Source organism: Chiloscyllium plagiosum, unplaced genomic scaffold (assembly GCF_037043375.1).
Source record: "Chiloscyllium plagiosum isolate Xiang-an unplaced genomic scaffold, Cpla_swu_hap1 HiC_scaffold_11, whole genome shotgun sequence".
Taxonomy (NCBI): domain Eukaryota; kingdom Metazoa; phylum Chordata; class Chondrichthyes; order Orectolobiformes; family Hemiscylliidae; genus Chiloscyllium; species Chiloscyllium plagiosum.
The window spans coordinates 35327689-35350081 of NW_028270149.1; the positions used below are offsets into that span (position 1 = coordinate 35327689).

General features: G+C 42.3%; 1 protein-coding gene across 8 annotated transcripts in view; it reads right to left on the minus strand.

Annotated features, from left to right (window-relative positions):
* Positions 1–22393, minus strand: part of tenm1 (teneurin transmembrane protein 1) — a 2430772-nt gene that overhangs the window by 851199 nt on the left and 1557180 nt on the right. The gene's annotated exons all lie outside the window — the stretch shown is intronic.

Sequence of the window (22393 nt, forward strand, 5' to 3'; positions counted from 1 at the left end):
TTTGTTAAATTATCAAAGAGGCAGATAGGTAGAGGGATGGGCAAGACAGAAACATGCCACCAGCCGCACCATTTCAAGAATATGATGATCCATTAACAATATATACATGTCCTTATTCTAATATATGACAGAACCATAGACTTCTACAGCACAAGAGCAGGCCATTCAGTTCATAATATTTTTTACAGGTTGATTGAAAGAGATATCCACCACTTAGTTTCATTCTCCTCTCTTTCCATTCTGGTTCTGGACCCTGTCACACATTCACATCGTAACAAGTTTCTGGGGAAAAAAATAAGTAATTGTCCCAACATCTCCCTTTGCTCTTTTTTTGATGATATTAAATCTGCAATTCTAACATAAACCCAGTGGTCAATGAAAATTATATAACGTTCTATTTGCCCTGTCAGGTCTCTTTATTATAACACCTCCAGATGTAATAAAAACAGGCCCAGTCTGTACTGATAATTGAAGTCCTCATCCCTGATATAGCATTAATAAATCTCTTATGCACTCTCCTTATGGCCTTGTTTACAAAATATAGGACAACAAAACTGGATTCCACATATTAAATATGTTTAAGTAAAGGTTTGTGTAGATTAAACCTACTTCTTTTCATAAAATCTGAGAACCCATTTTCTTCCATGTATGGCTTTATTGAATCTGTCAAACAATTTTGCAATTTTTTGTATTTAAACCATTAAGTTTATCTATTCTGCTCTTTGTAATGCTTTACAATGTAGTGTACATGTTCTTTTTATCCTACATCTGAAGTCAATAAACTCACATTTCTCTGTATTATGTTTCCTACAATATACAACTCCTCAATCTAATAAGCTTTCTATGCCATCTGAAGCTATTTACATTCACCATATTTTCTAATATTATGTAACTGACAATTTGATAACGCATCCACTACCTTTCTGATCTTCAATTAAATTCCCTATTGATATTGTCACATGCCTTCAATATTTGAGGGAGAAATTTGTTCATACTAGCATGTCAATTTACACCCATTTTGGAAGTCCAGGCCGAAGGTTAACCCAAGAGGCTTTGGTCTCTATTTAGTTAACAGCAGTGAACTACAGGCATTGACTAGGCATCCTCAGGAAGGTCACTGGTGAAGAGATTTGGAACAAAGGGTTAAAATGTCACCAGACACTGCTTTAGAAAGATTGTGAAGAATGTTATAGGTGTCAAAGAAGTGTATGCTACAGAGAAGTTTGTGGCAGGATCAGATGAGAAGTCCAGTGAGGCTGATCTTGATGTTGAAAATATCTAATCTACCATTTATGCATTCGATAAGCAGCGAGGCGAGTTTCCCACAAGGCTGTTGCTAGCTGCCAATTAGAAAAGGTTATTGCATGTTAAATGCCTCATTAACGGCCTGACTCTTCTGAATAATATATATCTTTCTTTCCTTCCAAGCAAGCCAGACATGGAGAATTCTCAACATAAAAGTGAGAATGTGCATATGGCAAATCCAGTTCAACATCTGCTCAAAACAACCTCCAAGTCAGCCACTGAGCACCAATACATCAGGCTGCACGGGTACTGGCTCCACACAATCTACCTCCATGGTCATTGCCATTTGATATGTACCAGCCTCTAAGAACCCTCAAGGCACACTTCTAATCCACTTACAGGCTGCTTCTGCACATCAATGCTGCAAAAGTGACTATCACTGCAATGCTGCAGCAAGGGCATTGTGCACTCAGGGACACGCATTCACTTTATGGACTAAACCAGACTGCACCTCTGAGCTCTTCACTTATTATCACAGCACTCACTCCCTCTGAGCTTACCTGAATGCTTAAAGCATCCTTGCTTTGCACTGCCGACCCTTCCTGTGCTTTACTCCTTCAAACAGAGATGACAGCCTCCTATTACACCTGTCTTGTCTTACCATTTAATGCAAACACAAAGGAAGGGACCTGGTCATGGCTGTCAGCAGACCCAGTCAAGTCAAAAGCGTATTACTTTTGGTCAGGGGGTCCCCACACAGCAAGTCAAGGGCATCCTCCAATACCAGTCCAAAGCTTTTGACATGCTCTCTCCACTGCTCAGGATGGTGAGTCAGAATTCTCTTCTCAGGGATCCAAGATGCGGTGACTCAGCAAGTCTGAGTCTATAATGCTCCTCCCAAGACTTGGGCAAAGTGGGCCACCCGCCTCCACCACACTCACCAATCATTTATAAAAGTTTTTACTTAATGTAATTAGTTGCTCAGTACTAAATTTAAACAGTCTAGTCTCCTGTAAAAATGACTAGGGGGAAATGCCTCTGCGGACTAGAGGCATCCGCAGCCACCCCAGGGGACTTACCTACGGTGGTGAGCCTTGTGGAAATAATCTCTAAACTCGATGCGAAGATTGACGCCTTCATTGAAGAGTCCCGAAGCCGATGGAATTTACTCTCGGCTGTGCTACAAAAGCACAGCCGAGACATCGACGAAATCAAGTGCCGAGTCTTTGGGACAGAGCTAAAGGCCCCGACCTCCGAGACCATAGCAGAATCGGCCGTGGATCGGGTCTGGACTCTCGAACAGCAAGTCCGGACCTTAGAGAATCACATTGATGACCTCGAGATTTGAGGTCGTCGAAAAAATATTTGTTTGCTGGGCCTTCCCGAACGGGAAGAAGAAGGCCAGCTTACAGTGTTCCTCGAGCAGTGGCTTTCACAGCTGTTAAATCTGGAGGCTGGATCAGGCCAGGTAAGGATGGAATGGGCCTACCGGGTTGCAGTGCACGGGCCCGGCTCGAACCAGCGGCCCCACCTGGTCCTGTTCTGGCTGCAGAGCTACAAGGAGAGGCAGATGCTCTTGGAAGCTTCCAGAAATCTTGGGAAAGATTCCCAAACCATGATTTATAAAGGATCCAAGATTATGTTATTTGAGGACTTTTCCCCAGCTTTGGTCCGAAAGAGGAAGGTGTTTGACAAAGCGAAGAAGCGTTTAAGGGACTTAAACATTCAGTACTCCCGGCTACGCTACGCTTCAGCAATGAAGGGTCTGTGTATAACTTTGGCTCACCAGAGAAGGCCTAGGAACTTTTGGACTCTCTTAGATAAATTATAAGAGTTAATTGATGTTGTTTTGCCCTCCCCTCACCCCCCACCCCAGTTTAACCCCTTTTCTTTCCTTTCATTACCTTACTGTTTAATATTATCTCCGGGAGGTGGGAACAGGGGTCTATTTATCTATTCTTTACTTAGCGATTCTCTTCCCCTCCCCTTTTTTTTTCAATATACGTATAGGCCAGGGGGTCTAGTTAATGTAGATGGGGGAAGGTGGTTACCTTATCCTATTTTATCTTTGTCCTTAGGAGCGGGGTTGTTTTCCCCTGTTATTCTGTATTACTATATTTAATTATTATTTGCTGAGACTGTAATTTTATAATCATATATGTTCATATGGTACTAATATTACCAAATATATCCAAGTATTGGTGTGGGTGGGAGGGATGGAGGGTAGGGTACTCATTGTTAATTCCAGCTCAGTAGTATATTTGAATTTTCTTTATCCTATCGTGGGGTGCCTGGGTCAAGGGTGGGGCACTGGTTGGGAGAGGTTATGATGGGTTTTTGGAAAGGAAGTGATGCTCCCTGGGAATAAGGGGGAAGATCTCCATTTAAATACACTTTTTTTTATTTAGAAATAATTTTTTATTATATTGATCTGAGTGTATTAAAGAGCCTTTATTTTTGTGAATTTTATATGCTCTATACTCGAGATGTTTTGGGTAGGGTTTCTTCTCCTGGGAGGTCTCGGACTTGCCCGGTGATTATGGGTCGATTAAATGGTGCACCTGGAATGTCATGGGGAGTAATTCACCAATCAAAAGGAAGAAAATATTATCAAACCTCAATAAAGAAGGATCGATATAGCTCTCCTATAGGAGACACATTTATTGGATAAAGAACACCTAAAATTACGACAGGAAAGAGATTATTTTCCATTCTCTTTCTGTGCAAGGAAAAATATTTTGGTAAACTGGGTGGCTGAGGGCCCTCATGGATTTTCGAGTTGGCACAGAATAATTATGGAATATACTCGCCCTGACTTCCTTACAAATATGGTGCACCAGGAAAAAAACGAATTACTCCATAAAATATGGCAGCCCTTCTTGAATTACACAAATACAGATATCTTGGTCATCTTAACAAGGGCCTTCATTTAATTGAGAGGGTGAACCTGGCTGGTCCGGTGCCCCTTAGGAGAGGAATCCTGCACGAATACGGGTTTTGTTGTGATCTGATGTTAACACATTCCGAGCATGTATATCACTACTCAATTTCTGTGTTATCCATTGTTTTTTTTTCTCTTGAATAATGTAAGAGTTTTGATCATACACTCTGGTTAGTTGTAGGTTAGATGAGTAGTTAGTTGAGTTTGTTTTTCTCGGTATTTCTTTTTTTTTCTGTTTGATAGATTTAGGTTATTATTTATTTAAGATTTAATTGTATATCAATGTTTATACTTGGGGTTTTTTTAGTTTTCTTTTGTAAACGTATGAAAACATGTTAAATTTTCAATAAAAATATCTATAAAAAAAAGAATTCTCTTCTCACAAAGGCTGAGAAGCCGAATATCTTTGATTGCAAAGTCTATCTTAGGGAGACTTCAATTGCACACAACACTCCAAGTGTGGTCTCACCAAGGCCCTGTACAGCTACAGTCATAATAATCAACTCTATCTTGACTGTCTTGAACATAATTTCACAAATGGCATTATTTGAAAAGATACACAAGTGTAAAGATAAATGCAAATTATTCCCCAGTATTACTTTGTCTCATTCAAAATCATTCAAAATCTTACAATAACGTTTACTGTAAAACACAGGCAATATATAAATGAATAACACATTATGTCATTGAAAACGGTTGCAATATACCCCAGAGCACTTATGCTTACAAGATTTGTGATCATGATAATACACATGGATTGGCAAACAAAATTCCATTTGTTTCCTCCCTCTTAATATCTCAGCTGTGTTTAGGAGATGTTGCATCAGAACTGTGAATCTGCATCCTACAAAGCTAAACCTCCACATCATATATCCTCCTTCATGAGGAAAGGAATTGACAAAACTCTATTAAAATGTGGTTTGAATATCCTAAAACAACTCAATTCCAGAAATCTAAATTCGCCTGCAGTTCTGCAAAATATGTCCCTTTTTCTGAAGGTCTATGCAAAAAGATTTGCTGATCAATATCAGGGAGTGAGTGTCAGCAGAATGAATAAGGTTCTTCAGACATGGAATTCAGTGACCTTTGAATGAGTTCGTTTAATGCTTCTTGTGCACAAAGGCATTTTTTGTGACTTTTCCATCATATCCCTGACAACTACAACATTTCTGCTCAGAACTCTGCACATTATTGTAAAGATGAAATTATTGTCTGCCAGGTACCATGCACCTTGGCAATCACTCAAAATTTTATCATTGTAGCCCTAACAGTCTGTGCAATAGTACTTGCTGGAGTTATTTTCCTCAAAGTGTGGTGTGTTGTCTTGTAACATATCAAAATATCAAGGTTAAAGATTGTAAGTAAAGGAGCCCGAAGACTGCACCTCATGCCAGGAAATTGAACCTACCCACTGGAACAGTTCTACACATATAATGTTTCTCTATACTTTCACTTTTAAAGATAAGTACTTGCATTTCCATCCACCAAGAACAACACAATACAGAGTTATTTCCCAAATCCTATTTTTCACAATTAAAGTGAACAATGTCAATTATTACCACACTTGAACAGAAATCCCACCCGAGTGTGAGGCTCTCTCAAAATGTAACCTAATAATGGAAAATGCCTGACAGAGATTAATTATTTCAAGTGATACGCATCTCCAGGGTTCGAACCCAGAAAGCAATAGTGGTTTGTAAAATAGCTGTTAAATCATTCACTGGCTTCATCCCATTTGGAATTGCTTACTAAATTAAATAATTTTGGTACTCAACATTTCTTACTGGTGAAATTTATTCAGGTATGGGAACTGGGACTAATTTGCTCCTCATTCAGGCTTTAGAAATGTTACATTTAATGCTTTCAAAATTGCACATATTAATAATGATTTTCTGTATGGCTCCTACAATACTGAGTAGAAATATATTTTAAAATCAATTTCAAATGAGTCTGAAGTACAGAATGCCAATTCCTAACAATAGTAGAAGTAAGGCTGCTCACTAATAAGCTTCGTGTCTTGAGAGATTAAGATTGCTCCAGAAATCAGAGTATTTGAAATTTCAAAAAGTAAAGATTAAAACATGTTACTGGGATGGTCTGGTCTCTTGTCTTAATTTCTGTGCAAATGTTATGGAAACATCTTTGGAATTGCCAAAAGAAAGGATCATTTTCAGTCATTTACATCATCTTCTCAGGAAACTCCTGTTAAGAGTTATAACAGTAGACCAGGACAACACATGGAACCTGAAGGCAATTACTTTTACATGTTACAATCTACACTTCTGAGAATTTTCTTTACTCGATCTAACCTGAAATCAAAGGAAGCATTTATTTATTTTGCCTATCCTTGGTGTCTAGTGCACAAATGTGGTGACTTCTTGATAAATTCTTGATGTCACAAGGAATTAAGGGCTACGGGGAGAATGCGGGTAAGTGGAGTTGAAATGCCCATCAGCCATGATTGAATGGCGGAGTGGACTCGATGGGCCGAATGGCCTTACTTCCGCTCCTATGTCTTATGGTCTTATAGAACATAGAACATAGAAGAATACAGCGCAGTACAGGCCCTTCGGCACTCGATGTTGCGCCGATGCAAGCCCACCTAACCTACACTAGCCCACTATCCTCCATATGCCTATCCAATGCCCGCTTAAATGCCCATAATGAGGGAGAGTCCACCACTGCTACTGGCAGGGCATTCCATGAACTCACGACTCGCTGAGTAAAGAACCTACCCCTAACATCTGTCCTATACCTACCCCCCCTTAATTTAAAGCTATGCCCCCTTGTAATAGCTGACTCCATACTTGGAAAAAGATTCTCACTATCGACCCTATCTAAACCCCTAATCATCTTGTACACCTCTATCAAGTCACCCCGAAACCTCCTTTTCTCCAATGAAAACAACCCCAAGTGCCTCAGCCTTTCCTCATACGATCTTTCTACCATACCAGGCAACATCCTGGTAAACCTCCTCTGCACCCGTTCCAGTGCCTCCACATCCTTCCTATAATATGGCGACCAAAACTGCACACAATACTCCAGATGCGGCCGCACCAGAGTCTTATACAACTGCAACATGACCTCAGTACTCCGGAACTCAATTCCTCTACCAATAAAAGCCAGTACGCCATATGCCTTCTTCACCGCACTATTTACCTGGGTGGCAACTTTCAAAGATCTGTGTACATGGACACCAAAATCCCTCTGCTCATCCACACTACCAAGTATCCGACCGTTAGCCCAGTACCCCATCTTTTTGTGACTCTTACCAAAGTGAATCACCTCACACTTAGCTACATTGAACTCCATTTGCCACCTTTCTGCCCAGTTCTGCAGCTTATCTATATCCTGCTGTAACCTGCCACATCCTTCCTCACTGTCTACAACTCCTCCGACTTTTGTATCATCCGCAAACTTGCTCACCCAACCTTCTAACCCCTCCTCCAGGTCATTTATAAAAATGACAAACAGCAATGGTCCCAAAACAGATCCTTGCGGAACACCGCTAGTGACGGCACTCCAAGATGAACCTTTGCCATCAATACTACCCTCTGTCTTCTTCCAGCCAACCAACTCCTAATCCAAACCTCCAACTCACCCTCAATGCCATACCTCCGTATTTTTTGCAGTAGTCTACCATGGGGAACCTTATCAAACGCCTTACTAAAATCCATATACACCACATCTACCACTTTCCCCTCGTCCACCTCCTTAGTCACCTTCTCAAAGAATTCAATAAGGTTTGTGAGGCACAACCTGCCCTTCACAAAACCATGCTGACTATCCTTGATCACATTATTCCTATCCAGATGTTCATAAATCCTATCCCTTATAATTCTCTCTAAGATTTTGCCCACAACAGAAGTGAGACTCACCGGCCTATAGTTACTAGGGTTATCCCTACTCCCCTTCTTGAACAAGGGAACCACATTTGCTAGCCTCCAATCTTCTGGCACTACTCCTGTAGACAACGAGGACATAAAAATCAAGGCCAATGGCTCTGCAATCTCCTCCCTTGCTTCCCAGAGAATCCTAGGATAAATGCCATCAGGCCCAGGGGACTTATCTATTTTTACCCTTTCCAGAATTTCCAACACCTCTTCTCTATATACTCAAAGCCATCCATTCTACTTAATTGTGACTCAGTATTCACATTGACAACAATGTCCTGTTCCTGATTGAATACTGATGAAAAGTATTCATTCAGTGTCTCCCCAATCTCTTCAGCCTCCACACGCAACTTCCCACTACTATCCTTGACTGGACCTATTCCTACCCTAGTCATTCTTTTATTCCTGACATACCTATAGAAAGCCTTAGGGTTTTCCCTAATCCTACCAACTAAGGACCTTTCATGTCCCCTCCTTGCTGCTCTTAACTCTCTCTTCAGGTCCTTCCTGGCTACCTTATAACTCTCAATCGCCCCAATTGAACCTTCACGCCTCATCTTTACATAGGCCGCCCTCTTCCATTTAACAAGGGATTCCAATTCCTTATTAAACCACGGCTCCCTCACACGACCCTTTCCTCCCTGCCTGACGGGTACATACTTATCAAGGACACTCAATAGTTGCTCCTTGAACAAGCTCCACATATCAATTACGCCCTTGCCTTGAAGCTTACTTTTCCAAGCCACACATCCTAAGTCATGCCTCACCGCATCATAATTTCCCTGCCCCCAGCTATAACTCTTGCCCTGTAGTGCACACTTATCCCTCTCCATCACTAGAGTAAAAGTCACCGAATTGTAGTCACTGTCCCCAAAGTGCTCACCTACCTCTAATTCTAACACCTGGCCTGGTTCATTACCCAGAACCAAATCCAGTATGGCCTCACCTCTTGTTGGCCTATCTACATATTGTGTCAGGAAACCCTCCTGCACACATTGGACAAACACTGACCCATCTAACGAACTTGAGCTATAGCTTTCCCAATCAATATCAGGAAAGTTAAAGTCCCCCATAACAACCACCCTATTACTTTCACTCTTCTCTTGAATCATCCTCGCAATCCTTTCTTCTACGTTTCTAGGACTATTAGGAGGCCTGTAAAAAACTCCTAACAGCGTGAGCTCACCTTTCCTATTCCTAACCTCAGCCCAAACTACCTCAGATGGCGAGTCTTCACCCATCGTGCTTTCCACAGCTGTAAAACTATCTTTGACAAGCAATGCCACACCTCCCCCTCTTTTACCCCCACCTCTGACCCTACTAAAACATTTAAACCCTGGGACCTGCAACAGCCAATCCTGTCCCTGTTCTACCCATGTCTCCGTAATAGCCACAACTTCGAAGTCCAAGGTACCAACCCACGCTGCAAGTTCACCTACCTTATTTCGTATACTTCTTGCATTGAAGTATACACACTTCAAGCCACTTTCCTGTTTACAGGCACCCTCCTTTGAAATTGATGCCATGTTCCTAACAGCTGAACACTCCAGGTCCTGCACCCTAAAGCTTATGGTCTTATGAAGGAGGACTGAAGGAGAGTTACACCCGAAATGTTGACTTCTCTACTTCCTGATGCTGCCTGGCTTGCTATGTTCTTCCAGCCTCCTGCCTGTCTACTTCATACTTATTGAAGGCAGAGCTGCAGTTAGCATTATAATTCCAACCAAACTAAACTCCAAACCCCATGACGTAGATCTTTGCAACTGGATCTTCAACTTGCTAACCCACAGACAGCAATCAGTAAGAACTAGCAACAGCACCTTCTCCACAACAATCCTCAACACCAGTGCCCCACAAGTCTGCATACTCAGCCCCTAACTGTACTCCCTGTCAACTCATGACTGTATGGCCAAATTTCATACGAATGCCATCTACAAGTTCACTGACAACATCACCATTGTAGGCCAGATCTCAAACAATGACAAGACAGAAAACAGGGAAGAGATAGAATGCTTGGTGGCACAGTGTCAAGATAATAATCTCTCCCCCATTGTCAGCAAAGCAAAACAACTGGTCATTGAATTCAGGAAGAAAGGTGGAGGGCATGCCCCTGTCTACATCAATGGAGCTGAGGTGGAAGTGGTCAAGAGCATCAAGTTCCTAGGAGAGACAATCACCAACAACCTGTCCTGGTCCATCTACATGATTCCTGAAGAAGGGCTCATGCCCGAAATGTCGATTCTCCTGTTCCTTGGATGCTGCCTGACCTGCTGCGCTTTTCCAGCAACACATTTTCAGCTCTGATCTCCAGCATCTGTAGTCCTCACTTTCTCCATCTACATTGATGCTATGGTCAATAAAATACAACAATGCCTCTTCTTCCTCAGGATGCTATGGAAATTTGGCAAGTCTGTAAAGACTCTTACCAATTTCTATAGATGCAACATTGAAAGCATTTTATCAGGATGCATCATGGCTTGGCATGACAACTGCTCTACCCAGGACCATAAGAAATCACAGAGAGTTGTGAACACAGCCCAGTCCATCACACAAGCCAATCTCCCATCTACTGACTCCATCTATACTTCTCGCTGCCTCGGAACAGCAGCCTACGTAATCAGAAACCCCTCCCACCCTGGTTTTCATCTCTTTCAACCTCTTCTGTTGGGTGGAAGGTACAAAAGCCTAAACAGATGTATTTACAGATTCAAGAACGGCTTCTTCACCGCTGTTATTAGACTTCTGAAATTAATGTTGATCTCACTCTTTACATGCCTTCTCCACAGCTGTAACATTGTATTCCTCACTCTGTTCTATTACCCTCATGCACTTTGTATGGTATGATCTCCCTGTACTGCATGCAAAACAAAGCTTTTCAATGTACCCATGTGACAATAATAAATCAAATCAAAATTTATAAAAAGTTGACAAAACATGAAACATTTGTAACTTCAAGCATGCTCCTCAATAAATTTCTTCTGAACAGTGTATGTTGAAATCACTGAATGAGCAGGAAGGAAATACATTGTAATGAAATTCAACGAGCTGAATATTTTTTGATGAGAATATTTCCAATCATTTGGGGCTATTTCCAAGGGGAAATTAGGAGACCAGATCTACGTTTGTCACCCATTTAAAGATGGTGGGCAAGTTGTGGAGGACAGAGGACCCATTAGCGATACCATAGCCTTCACAGGAGGCTGAGCTGAAAATGTGTTGCTGGAAAAGCGCAGCAGGTCAGGCAGCATCCAAGGAGCAGGAGAATCAATGTTTCGGGCATGAGCTTGCCGCAAAGCAGAATGGAGTGGAATTGCACCAAGAAAAGGCTGAGGGAATTAGCAGTCATCTGTGTACCCCAAGAATTGTTTGTGAAAGTAGTCTCCAGAAGTTGCTTTTGCAATAGCATCAGCCTGCACATACTCTCAAGCCTTACTTATTCCATGAAAAGGTGAAATTTTATCTTATTTTCCTACTACTACAATTATTTGCTGTGCAACCACCTCCTCTGGGTAGCTGAGGTTCTGCCAGAGTATGGGCTCATGTAAACCTATCATAATTGATGATCTTGGAGTCATCTGGTGTTAATTCCCCATTTAACAAGCTTAATTGTTGCCCCCTCCCACCCCCAGGTTTCTGCCAAGTTGGTCACTCCTGGAAAAATTAGGAAGCAGGGAGGGGAATATTAAGCAACAACACAATTTTCTCTGATTTTGTTTCCTGCTCCAGATCCAATCCATATCTGGGGACCAGGCTGAATCGCAGCTACACTGGCACCACCCCCCACCTTTTCCTCCACTACATCGATCACTGTATCGGTGCTACCTTGTGCTCCCACGAGGAGGTTGAACAGTTCATCTACTTTACTAACACCTTCCACCCCGACCTCAAATTTACCTGGACCGTCTCAGACTCCTCCCTCCCCTTCCCAGACCTCTCTATTTCTATCTCGGGCGACCGACTCAACATTGACATTTACTATAAACCGACTGACTCCCACAGCTACCTAGATTACACCTCCTCCCACCCTGTCCCCTGTAAAAATGCCATCCCATATGCCCAATTCCTTCGCCTTCGCCGCATCTGCTCCCGGGAGGACCAATCCCAATACCGAACAACCCAGATGGCCTCCTTCTTCAAATACCGCAATTTCCCCTCAGACATGGTTGACAATGCTCTACACCGCATCTCCTCCACTTCCCGCTCCTCTGCCCTTGAACCTCACCCCTCCAATCGCCACCAGGACAGAACCCCACTGGTCCTCACCTACCACCCCACCAACCTCCAAATACACCGTATCATCCTTCGTCATTTCCGCCACCTCCAAACAGACCCCACCACCAAGGATATATTTCCCTCCCTTCCCCTATCAGTGTTCCAGAAAGACCACTCCCTCCACGACTCCCTCATCAGGTTCACACCCCCCACCAACCCAACCTCCACTCCCGGCACCTTCCCCTGCAACCGCAAGAAATGAAAAACTTGCGCCCACACCTCCCCCCTCACTTCCCTCCAAGGCCCCAAGGGATCCTTCCATATCCATCACAAATTCACCTGCACTTCCACACACATCATTTACTGCAACCGCTGCACCCAATGTGGCCTCCTCTACATTGGGGAGACAGGCCGCCTACTTGCGGAACATTTCAGAGAACACCTCTGGGACACCCGCACCAACCAACTCAACCACCCCGTGGCTGAACATTTTAACTCCCCCTCCCACTCCACCAAGGACATACAGGTCCTTGGCCTCCTCCATCGCCAGACCACGACACGACGCCTGGAGGAAGAGCGCCTCATCTTCCGCCTAGGAACCCTCCAACCACAAGGGATGAATACAGATTTCTCCAGCTTCCTCATTTCCCCTCCCCCCACCTTATCTCAGTCCCAGCCCTCAGACTCAGCACCGCCTTCTTGACCTGCAATCTTCTTCCCGACCTCTCCGCCCCCACCCCCTCTCCGGCCTAACATCCTCACCTTAACCTCCTTCCACCTATCGCATTCCCAATGCCCCTCCCCCAAGTCCCTCCTCCCTACCTTTTATCTTAGCCTGCTTGGCACACCCTCCTCATTCCTGAAGAAGGGCTTATGCCCGAAACATCGATTCTCCTGCTTCTTGGATGCTTTTCCAGCAACACATTTTTCAGCTCTGATTTCCAGCATCTGCAGTCCTCACTTTCTCCTACAAGGCTGAATCCCCCCTAACATTTTCTAAAACGACCAACTCTGGAATATTTTGCCAATCTGAACTGATCACATGCAATATGCTGTACCTGGTTTTTGAGAAGTGTCATTATATGTGGGTTACCTTGAACCAGGAATAGCCAGCTCAATCTCCAACTGTATACACCACTCACCCCTCATCTACACTTACCAAGGTTCCTGCTCATCACCTCCTTTATTAATAAATTTAGAACATGCAACATTTGTGTGTTGAACTTACAACTGCTTTGAATGGACTTGCAGATGCTTCAGGATGAACCCAAGTTGTTAATTTAAATGAGTGATTAACTGTATTGTACAGGCAGTGAAACTGCAGAATTAGTTTTACAGCTGCCTATTCCTAACTTGCAAACAGTGCACTGATTCGATTGGAGTAAAACCTGGAGAAAAATGCAAATATAAGCAAGGAGGAAAACCATGAATAAACATAACTAGAATTACATCAAAGCTGCCGGATACATTATGTTGAAGTAAGTGTCACATGTCACTTTTGAAGTTGCTTAGCATATTTTACCCCAATTAATGTGTTAACTGGTGGAAATGTGATGCAAATAATGCCGCAACCCTTGTTAAAAATTAGTAAAGCGAGCCAAAAAATGAAAAATATCAGAAGATTCATGAGAGTAAGATTGAAGATTGACTTTTTTTTCCACACAGTTACTGAAAATTCCAATGCGCTTAGCTCTCAACAAGCTGGACACAAGGTACTTTACATTCAAGTAGTCCACGCTTACACTTTCAGGTTGTGCTGCTATCAAAAAAGTCATGCTGGATATCCTTTCACCTATTCAAAGCATTATTCTTGCAGAGAAAGGCAAAGCCAAGTGAGTAGTAAAGCACAAGGAGTTGGGTGAAATATACGTAACATGTCAGAAACTGGTGCAAACTTCATTTGCTTTGTAATGTTCACTCAATGATGTTTTGCCAAGGCTTGCTTAAAAATGCACCCTCAAGTCTTATCTGAATGAAAATGGTAAACTGTTGGCAACGATAAAGCATCCTACTGTAGTTCGTCAATCAGGGATTAGGGTACCAGTGGAGAATTGGCTATCTTTTGAGAGAAGCAGAGAGATGCAAACTAAAGGAATGTGGTCATTCATTATGAATTATTTACAGAACAGAACCAAGCACGTCCAATGTTTAGGCTCAACTTGAGCCTCCTTTTTTGTTGAGCTAACGCCATTCATGTCCCTTTTCTCCTCTGTGTGATTATCCAGCTTTTCCTCAACTCCTTCTATGATATTCACCTTGATGATTCCTTATGTTCGAATATTTCAAATTCTAACCGCTATCTTCGGAAAGAAGTTTCTCCTAAATTTCCTATTCGAAAGATTAGTACTTCAGATTTATGGATCCTAGTTATGATCTCATCCATTAGTGTAAAGATCACCACTACATTTACCCTGACAAGCTATTGCATCATCTTAAAAAATCCAAAAACATGTTGAGTTGGAATGTGAAGCTCAGGATGCAGCAACTTAGCCCATAAACTTCTCTTTTCCAGAGAATCGTACCACAATTCAACATTTTCTGTTATGTATTACCTCTAACTTTGGTAATGTTCTAAAAAATCCTTCTTTCAACTTCTCCAATCCAATACAGTGACCAGAATTACATAATACGGTGACTAGAAGTTTTGGCGTTGTAAGTTCACTAAGGTTTATGTCTATCTTTCTAGACAGGAACGACAGGGTTTTGTCTCCTGCTTTACAGAACTGGTAAACCACATCACTACCATTGTTTCCAGGATGGTCATTGTCCTCATCTCCTCTGGAAAAGTCCCTTCCATACCCTCCCACCTCATAGTCCCCTAACCACATCTGCTCCCAGCTCCTACCTGAACTGCATAAAGAACACTGCCCTGGCCTGTTCCTGCCTGACTGAGCTTATTTCTTTCTGTCTCATCTAATTGGCAGGAGAGGGGGTGTATCATCTGGAGAAGATAAGATAAGACATTTAATTAGGCAGGGAGGGGGTATAACCAATTCACGTACGCCTTTGCATCTCCATCCAAATTAAGTTCTGATGGAAAGGCCAGTCTACTGATGAGATGAGAACGTAAGTGGCCACTTACATAGCACTTAAGGCTCTCAAACAACACTTGTGGCGTACGTGTCTTTTCCAACAGAAAAATAAACTTGCAATCTGCTTGTGGGATGGGATGATCCTCACTCAAAGGCACTCAGTACCTGACTGGGGCTATCTCTAGTCTTGTCGGGTAAAAACAACTCCTTTTTCCTTGCTTCTACACCTGGTTCCTGATCTGTGCTGTTCCCACTACTAGTAACCCACATTCCTTGCACTTCCTTGCTCCACAACATGTTGCCGACCTTTGGCTTGGGTCCTTGGCCTCTGGTTTGGTTTTACTGGCAGTCAGCTTTGAACCCTTGGGCAGCACGGTGGCTCAGTGGTTAGCACTATTGCCTCACAGCACCGGGGACCCGGGATCAATTCCAGTTGGAGTTTGGAATTCTCCCTGTGTCTGCGTGGGTTTCCTCCAGGTGCTCTGGTTTCTTCCCACAGTCCAAAGATGTACAGGTCAGGTGAATTGGCCATGCTAAATTGTCCATAGTGCTAGGTGCATTAGTCAGGGCTATATATAGGGAATGGGTCTGGGTGCGTTACTCTTTGAAGGGTCAATGTGGACTAGTTGGGCCGAAGGCCTGTTTCTACACTGTAGGGAATCTAATCTAACTCTGTGACAATGCAAACCACATGATCTACTAGCTTTTGATTGGTTAGCATCTCGTGTCCCAAAAGATTTTCTTGGGTCCTGATTCCAAATGAAGACCCACCAATGTCTTCAAAACTGCTTGATCGGAAAAAATCTGTTGGGCCCATCAGCTGAGGTGCCTCAATGTTTTTTCCAGCAATAGTCTGAATATCTGCCAAACTCAGAAGATTCTGTCCAATAGCTGAAGCAATTGGTAGTCAGACAGCAACAACCACAAGATACATATCTGCAAGTAAACATAGAAAACAAGGAAGTCTGCGTGGGATGCTCTACGGAGGTTTAGTGCAGATTTAATGGGCTGAATGGCCTCTTTCTACACTGGAGGAATTCCATGATTCGATGAAGTTTCCATCAAAGTTTCCCTTGTTCCTCCAGAAATGTGCTATGCTACTTTTTAGATGTCAAGCCTGACATGCAAAGATACAAAAATGTTGAAGGTGTGATATTTAAATGCACACACAAAATAGCTTCTGGGTTTGTCGATTCCAATGCAGGTTTCTTTTTAAATGGCATGAATCTTAATTACTGCTAAACAAAATTCCTAGTCTTGCAAATTAACTCTTACAAAGATGGGGTTTCAGTCCTTCAGCGTTTAGTTGCTTTCGGAGATACAAAAAGCTTTACTTCCAACTCTCCCTCTCTGAAGCTCATCTTTTTATTCAATGCTTTGCTTTTGGTGTATAACTTAACGTAGATTAATTATTACAACTTCCATCTTTTAGACTCTGCTGCCGATTAACAATCCCTCAACCTAAAAGGAGATATACAACAGCTTGCCCTGTACACAAAGACTCCAGTTGTTCTTTACAGGATGCTGTGCCAAAATGGAATTGAACATGCAAACGTCCCATAGAAAGTCAGTCGGTGAAAGTAAGTTTAATGAAATAGTTGACACTGCAGATTGCAAATTACAAATCAAATATTTCCACCACACAAAACAAAGAATCTGCAGTTATAAAGGCATGTCACAGCACTTCACAGTCAAGCAGTTCTTTGTAAAGTATATCTATTGTCATAAACAAAAATACAGCTGCCACTTGCACATAAGGCTCATCAATGGCAAATAATAGCTGATTAACTTTTTTTGTGGCATAGTTTGAGAGGGGATTGTTGGCCAGCAGTAGGTGGCCATTCAAGCAATGAAGCTTGCTGTACCATTCAATATCTTCCCCACACGATATTCATATCCTTCCTATCATTGTATATGACAACGTATAAAACTCTACGTTAAATGTACTCAATATTTCAGCTTCTGCAGGTCTCTCAGATAGAAAATTGCAAATTCACAAATCTGAGTGAGGTTTATCTTCAGCGCAGTCCAAAGTGGAAACACCTTTTGATATCGTGTCCCAGGTTCTCAATCCCAAATCCTGGGAAAGCATCCGGCTTGCATCTACCCTTCCTATCTCTTCTGCAGTTTTCAATAAGATCATCTCTCATTGTTCAAAATTCTAGAGAATGCAGGCCCAGTTTTCACAATTCTCTTTATCCTGCAAACAAGTCTGGTGAACTTTGTTATTCTTCTCCTGTAAAAATAATTCCTTCCTGTGTTAAGAGACTGAGACTGCGCACAGTACCCAAAGGGCAGCATAACTAAGGTTCTACTCAATTGTCACAAACCTTTGGAACTCGTGTACACAATTCTCTGGAGATAAAGACTAACATACCATTAGACTTCTAAATTAATTGCTGCATCTGTACATTAGGCCTCAATGGCTTATTGACAAGGACCAACGTCTCTTTCTTGATAAGCCCTTGCGAACTTATTACTTAAAGAAATTTCCTGTACTTCCTCCACCCAAAGCGGATAACCTCACATTATATTCCATATGCCATGCTCTTGCCCACTCACTAAGTCTACGAAATTCCTCTTGTACCCATTTTGCATATTCACAGAGCACATCTCCCTTACTACCTTTGTGTCATCCATGAAGTTGGAAATATTACACTTATATTCTGTATGTATACAGTGAAAAGCTGGTGCCCATAGCTGCGAATACAAGAATGGAGTCACAGAGTCATACAGCTCGGAAACAGATCCTTGGTCCAACCAGTCCATGCCGAACTAAATAGTCTCACCTGCCTGCTTCTGGCCCATATCCCTCCAAACCTTTCCTATTCATGTACTTATCCAAATGGCTTTAAAAGGTTGTAATTTATTTATACTCTATTTTCTGTGTGTTAACAAAACCTCGATCCATTCCTCCTTCCCCATTTTATTACATTTTGTTCACACACCTCCTGTGGGGAATTGTTTCAAAAGCCTTTTAAAAATCAAAGGATACCAATATCAACCAATTCCTTTTGTCAATTCTTAAAATAGTGTCTTACTCCAACAGATTGGTCAAACATTAATTTTCATTCACTAACCCATGTTGTCTCTGCCCAATCAGATCATTATCATACAAATGCACATTTATCACAATCTTGACAACAGATTCTGGCATTTTCCCAGCTACTGATTGAGAGTCATCAGGTTTGTAGTTCCCTGTTTTCTCTATCCCTCCTTTCTTAAATTACAGCATTTGCTAACTCCCCATCTGCAGGAACCAGTCATAATCTAAAATATTTTGCAAGGAGATCATCATTGTCTCCATATTTTCCTATTCTAATACTCTATGATATAGAATCAACAAAGCACTTTTCAAGGACAAACTGTCTGAGTCTTATTAATGAGAGAATTCTTCCACTAGAATCTACATGCCCTCAAATGCTCAAAACTTCACTGCACACCTTAAATGTGGTTTCGTAAATAATACACTCTTGCAATGCTGATTGTCCAGTTTATGAAGACAGATAAGTGACTGAGGGCTAAACAAGCATAAACATTGGAAAATGCATGCACATGATGTTGGTTTTATATGCAAATTATTTTAAAAATAAAACAAAGAGTATAAGACAAAGAAACAGAAGTAAACCATTAATTTCATCAGAATTCACTAGCCTCTGACAGAAGAAATTCCTTCTCATGTCTTTTCTGACTGGGTGAATCCTTATTCTGTGATGGTTGGTAGGTCTTCACCCCTATGAGCAAAGGATTTTGACTTTGACCATCCAAAGCAGGGTGTTGCCTGGTAACGGAAGTTGCCCATGACTTACTGTGCTTTGATTCCCTGAGTTAAGGCTAATCCCCTTGAAGTCCATGACAAGCTTCCTCACTGTTTGGCTGAGCTAAACAGTATGGTATGCCAGAAGTGACATGTACCTGGCATATCTGGCTAAGGAGACAATGCATGGCAGAGATGTTGTGAGCATTCAAGGAGGCTGAGAGGGAGTTAAAGAGCAAAGAGCTTGGATATGTAACCTCATGAAGCCTATGAGCAAATCCTTCAGTGAAGAATGTCCTTCTGCAGCATTTCTATGATAAATGTCGTGCAGTCCTGTAAGTGAATTTAAGATGGGTAATGAGGGTTTTCAGAGGATAGCATATGTCGGGTGTCAATTTCTCTGGATGTGGTGTGTGTGTAGCTGCTGTCCATGGAGTGTGCCCTGAGATGCTGGTGCCCAGTGTCCAAATGCAGGTAGTTCAAATCAAGTAGCAAGCTGAATCCACTTGCTCAGGTTACACAGGTTTCATTGTTTTCTGAATGGCAAGCTGATTTGATGAATTTGGTAAAACAGGAATCTAAATGCAGGTACAGCAGGTAGTGAAGAAGGCAAATAGCATGCTGGCCTTCATAACAATAGGGATTGAGTATAGAAGCAAAGAGGTAATTCTGCAGCTGTACAGGGCCCTGGTGAGACCACACCTGGAGTATTGTGTGCAGTTCTGCTCTCCAAATTTGAGGAAAGACATTCTGGCTATTGAGGGAGTGCAGCGTAGGTTCACGAGATCAATTCCTGGAATGGAGGGACTACCTTACGCTGAAAGACTGGAGCGACTGGGCTTGTATACCCTTGGGTTTAGAAGACTGAGAGGGGATCTGATTGAGACATATAAGATTATTAAAGGATTGGACACTCTGGAGACAGGAAACATGTTTCCGCTGATGGGTGAGTGCTGAACCAGAGGACACAACTTAAAAATACGGGGTAGACCATTTAGGACAGAGATGAGGAGAAACTTCTTCACCTAGAGAGTGGTGGCTGTGTGGAATGCTCTGCCCCAGAGGGCAGTGGAGGCCCAGTCTCTGGATTCATTTAAGAAAGAGTTGGATAGAGCTCTCAAAGATAGTGGAATCAAGGGTTATGGAGATAAGGCAGGAACAGGATGATCAGCCATGAATGATCGTATTGAATGGTGGTGCAGGCTCGAAGGGCAGAATGGCTTACTCCTCCACCTATTGTCTATTGTCTAAATATTAATGAGGTATACTGGGCTGTTAACAAGATGTTTAACAATCAGTTCTAAGTATCATTTGGCAACCTGCTGCTGCTTAGTGAGAATCACACCACACCACTTGTGAAAAGCTCAAAAGCTGGAGCAAAATGGTCTTGAAGTCAAGTTGCCAGCAGGATCACTCAGTGATTAGCAAAACTGCCTCACAGCACCTATATTGCTTCAGTCTGATTATTTTTTAGTAAAAATATTTCATTAGCCTTTTAACGACCTGTCCATTTGGCTACATTATCATAGAATCATGGAATTCTTACAGTATGGAAAAAGCAGGCCATTCATCCCATCGAGTCCACCCACCCTGACACTCTGAAGAGCACTTTGCCCCACCCTATCCCTGTAACACCACATTTCCCATGGCTAACGCACCTAGCTTACACATCCTTGGACACTAAGGATGAGTTAGCATGGCCAATCCACCTAACCTGCACATCTTTGGATGATGGGAGGAAACTAGAGCACCCGGAAGAAACGTCCATGAGGAGAATGTTCCCGAAGCTGGAATTGAACCTGAGTCCCTGGCATTGTGAGGCAGCCGTGCTAACCACTGAGCAACTGTACCGCTATTTTGACATTGGGGTCACACCTGATTCTGCCACGCATCTAATTGTAGCATACAATGTTCAGACTCCTGCAAGACTTCAACCATTGAGAATTTGGTACAGTGGTAGGTTGCAGGTCAAAATCTGCAACAGTGAGGCTGTAAAGGGACCAGAAATTGAATGAGGGTTCTACATTTGAGGCTTTGTGATATGGAACTTGTACAGGTCTGTCAGGAAAAAAAGTGGGTCAGACTGGAAGGTGGAATGTAGGGCAAGGGCAACATGTCCAGGGAACCTGGATATTAAGGGATACCAAGAGTTTGATAAAATAAAAGAGAAAGTTAAGTACAAAACATTAAAACAGGGAAGATGCTTCAAAAGGATACAAAATGTCAAGGATGCTTAAAAGAAGAAATTAGGAGGGCGAAGAGAGGCCATGAAATGTCTTTGGTAAATATCATTAAGGAAAACCCCATGGCATTTTATATGTATGCTAAAAGTAAGTGGATTACCATGGAAACAGTGGGGCCTATCAGACACCAAAGGGGCAATCTGCGTGTGGAGCAAAGGATGCGGGTGAGGTCGGAATGACTATTTCTCATCTGCACTCACAAAAGAGAAAGATATCATTGCCGGGAGTTTCAGATGGAATATCCAGTTCTCAAACATGTTAAGGTTAATAAGGAGGAAGTATTACAGGTTTTAGTGGGCTTAAGGTTGCATAAATCCCCAGTGCCTGATGAGGTGTAACCCAAGCTGCTATGGGAGGCAAAGGAGGAGATTGCTGACACCTGGAGGGACGTTTAACACTTCACTGGCCACCGGTCATGTGTCAAATGATTCAAGGATAACTAATGTGGTTTCTGTCTTTCAGGAGGATTGCAAGGGATAGGCCAGGTAATTACAGGCCAGTTCGAGTGATATCAATGGTAGTGAATTTCTTGGAAAAAGTCCTAAGAGGCAGGATTAATCAACAGTTGGAAAGGCATGGATTGATTAGGGATCGGCAGCATAGATTTGTTGGAGGAAGATCCTCGCTGACTAATTTTGTTGAGTTGTTTTTGAAAAGGTAACTCAATATATTGATGCAGATAGTGCTGTTGATATGGTTTATATCGACTTCAGTAAGGCCTTTGACAAGGTACCACATGGAAGGCTGCTCCAAAAGCTAAGAGCAATGGGATCCAAGACAGGTTGGCAATCTAAATGCAAAAATGGCTTGAAAATAGGAGACAAAGGGTAGCAGTTGAGTTATTTTTGTGATTAGAAGCCATGACCAGCGGCATATCATTGGGATCAGCGCCAGGGCCCTTGCTGTTTGTTGTGTATGTTAAAGATTTGGGTGTAAATGTAGAAATTGAAGGTTGTGTTGACAGTGAGGAAAATGGTCTCGCTACAGTCTGATTTTGGTCAGCTAGTAAAAAGGGCAGAGCAATGGCATATGGTATTTAATTCTGATAAGGTCCAATAAGGCAAGCATAT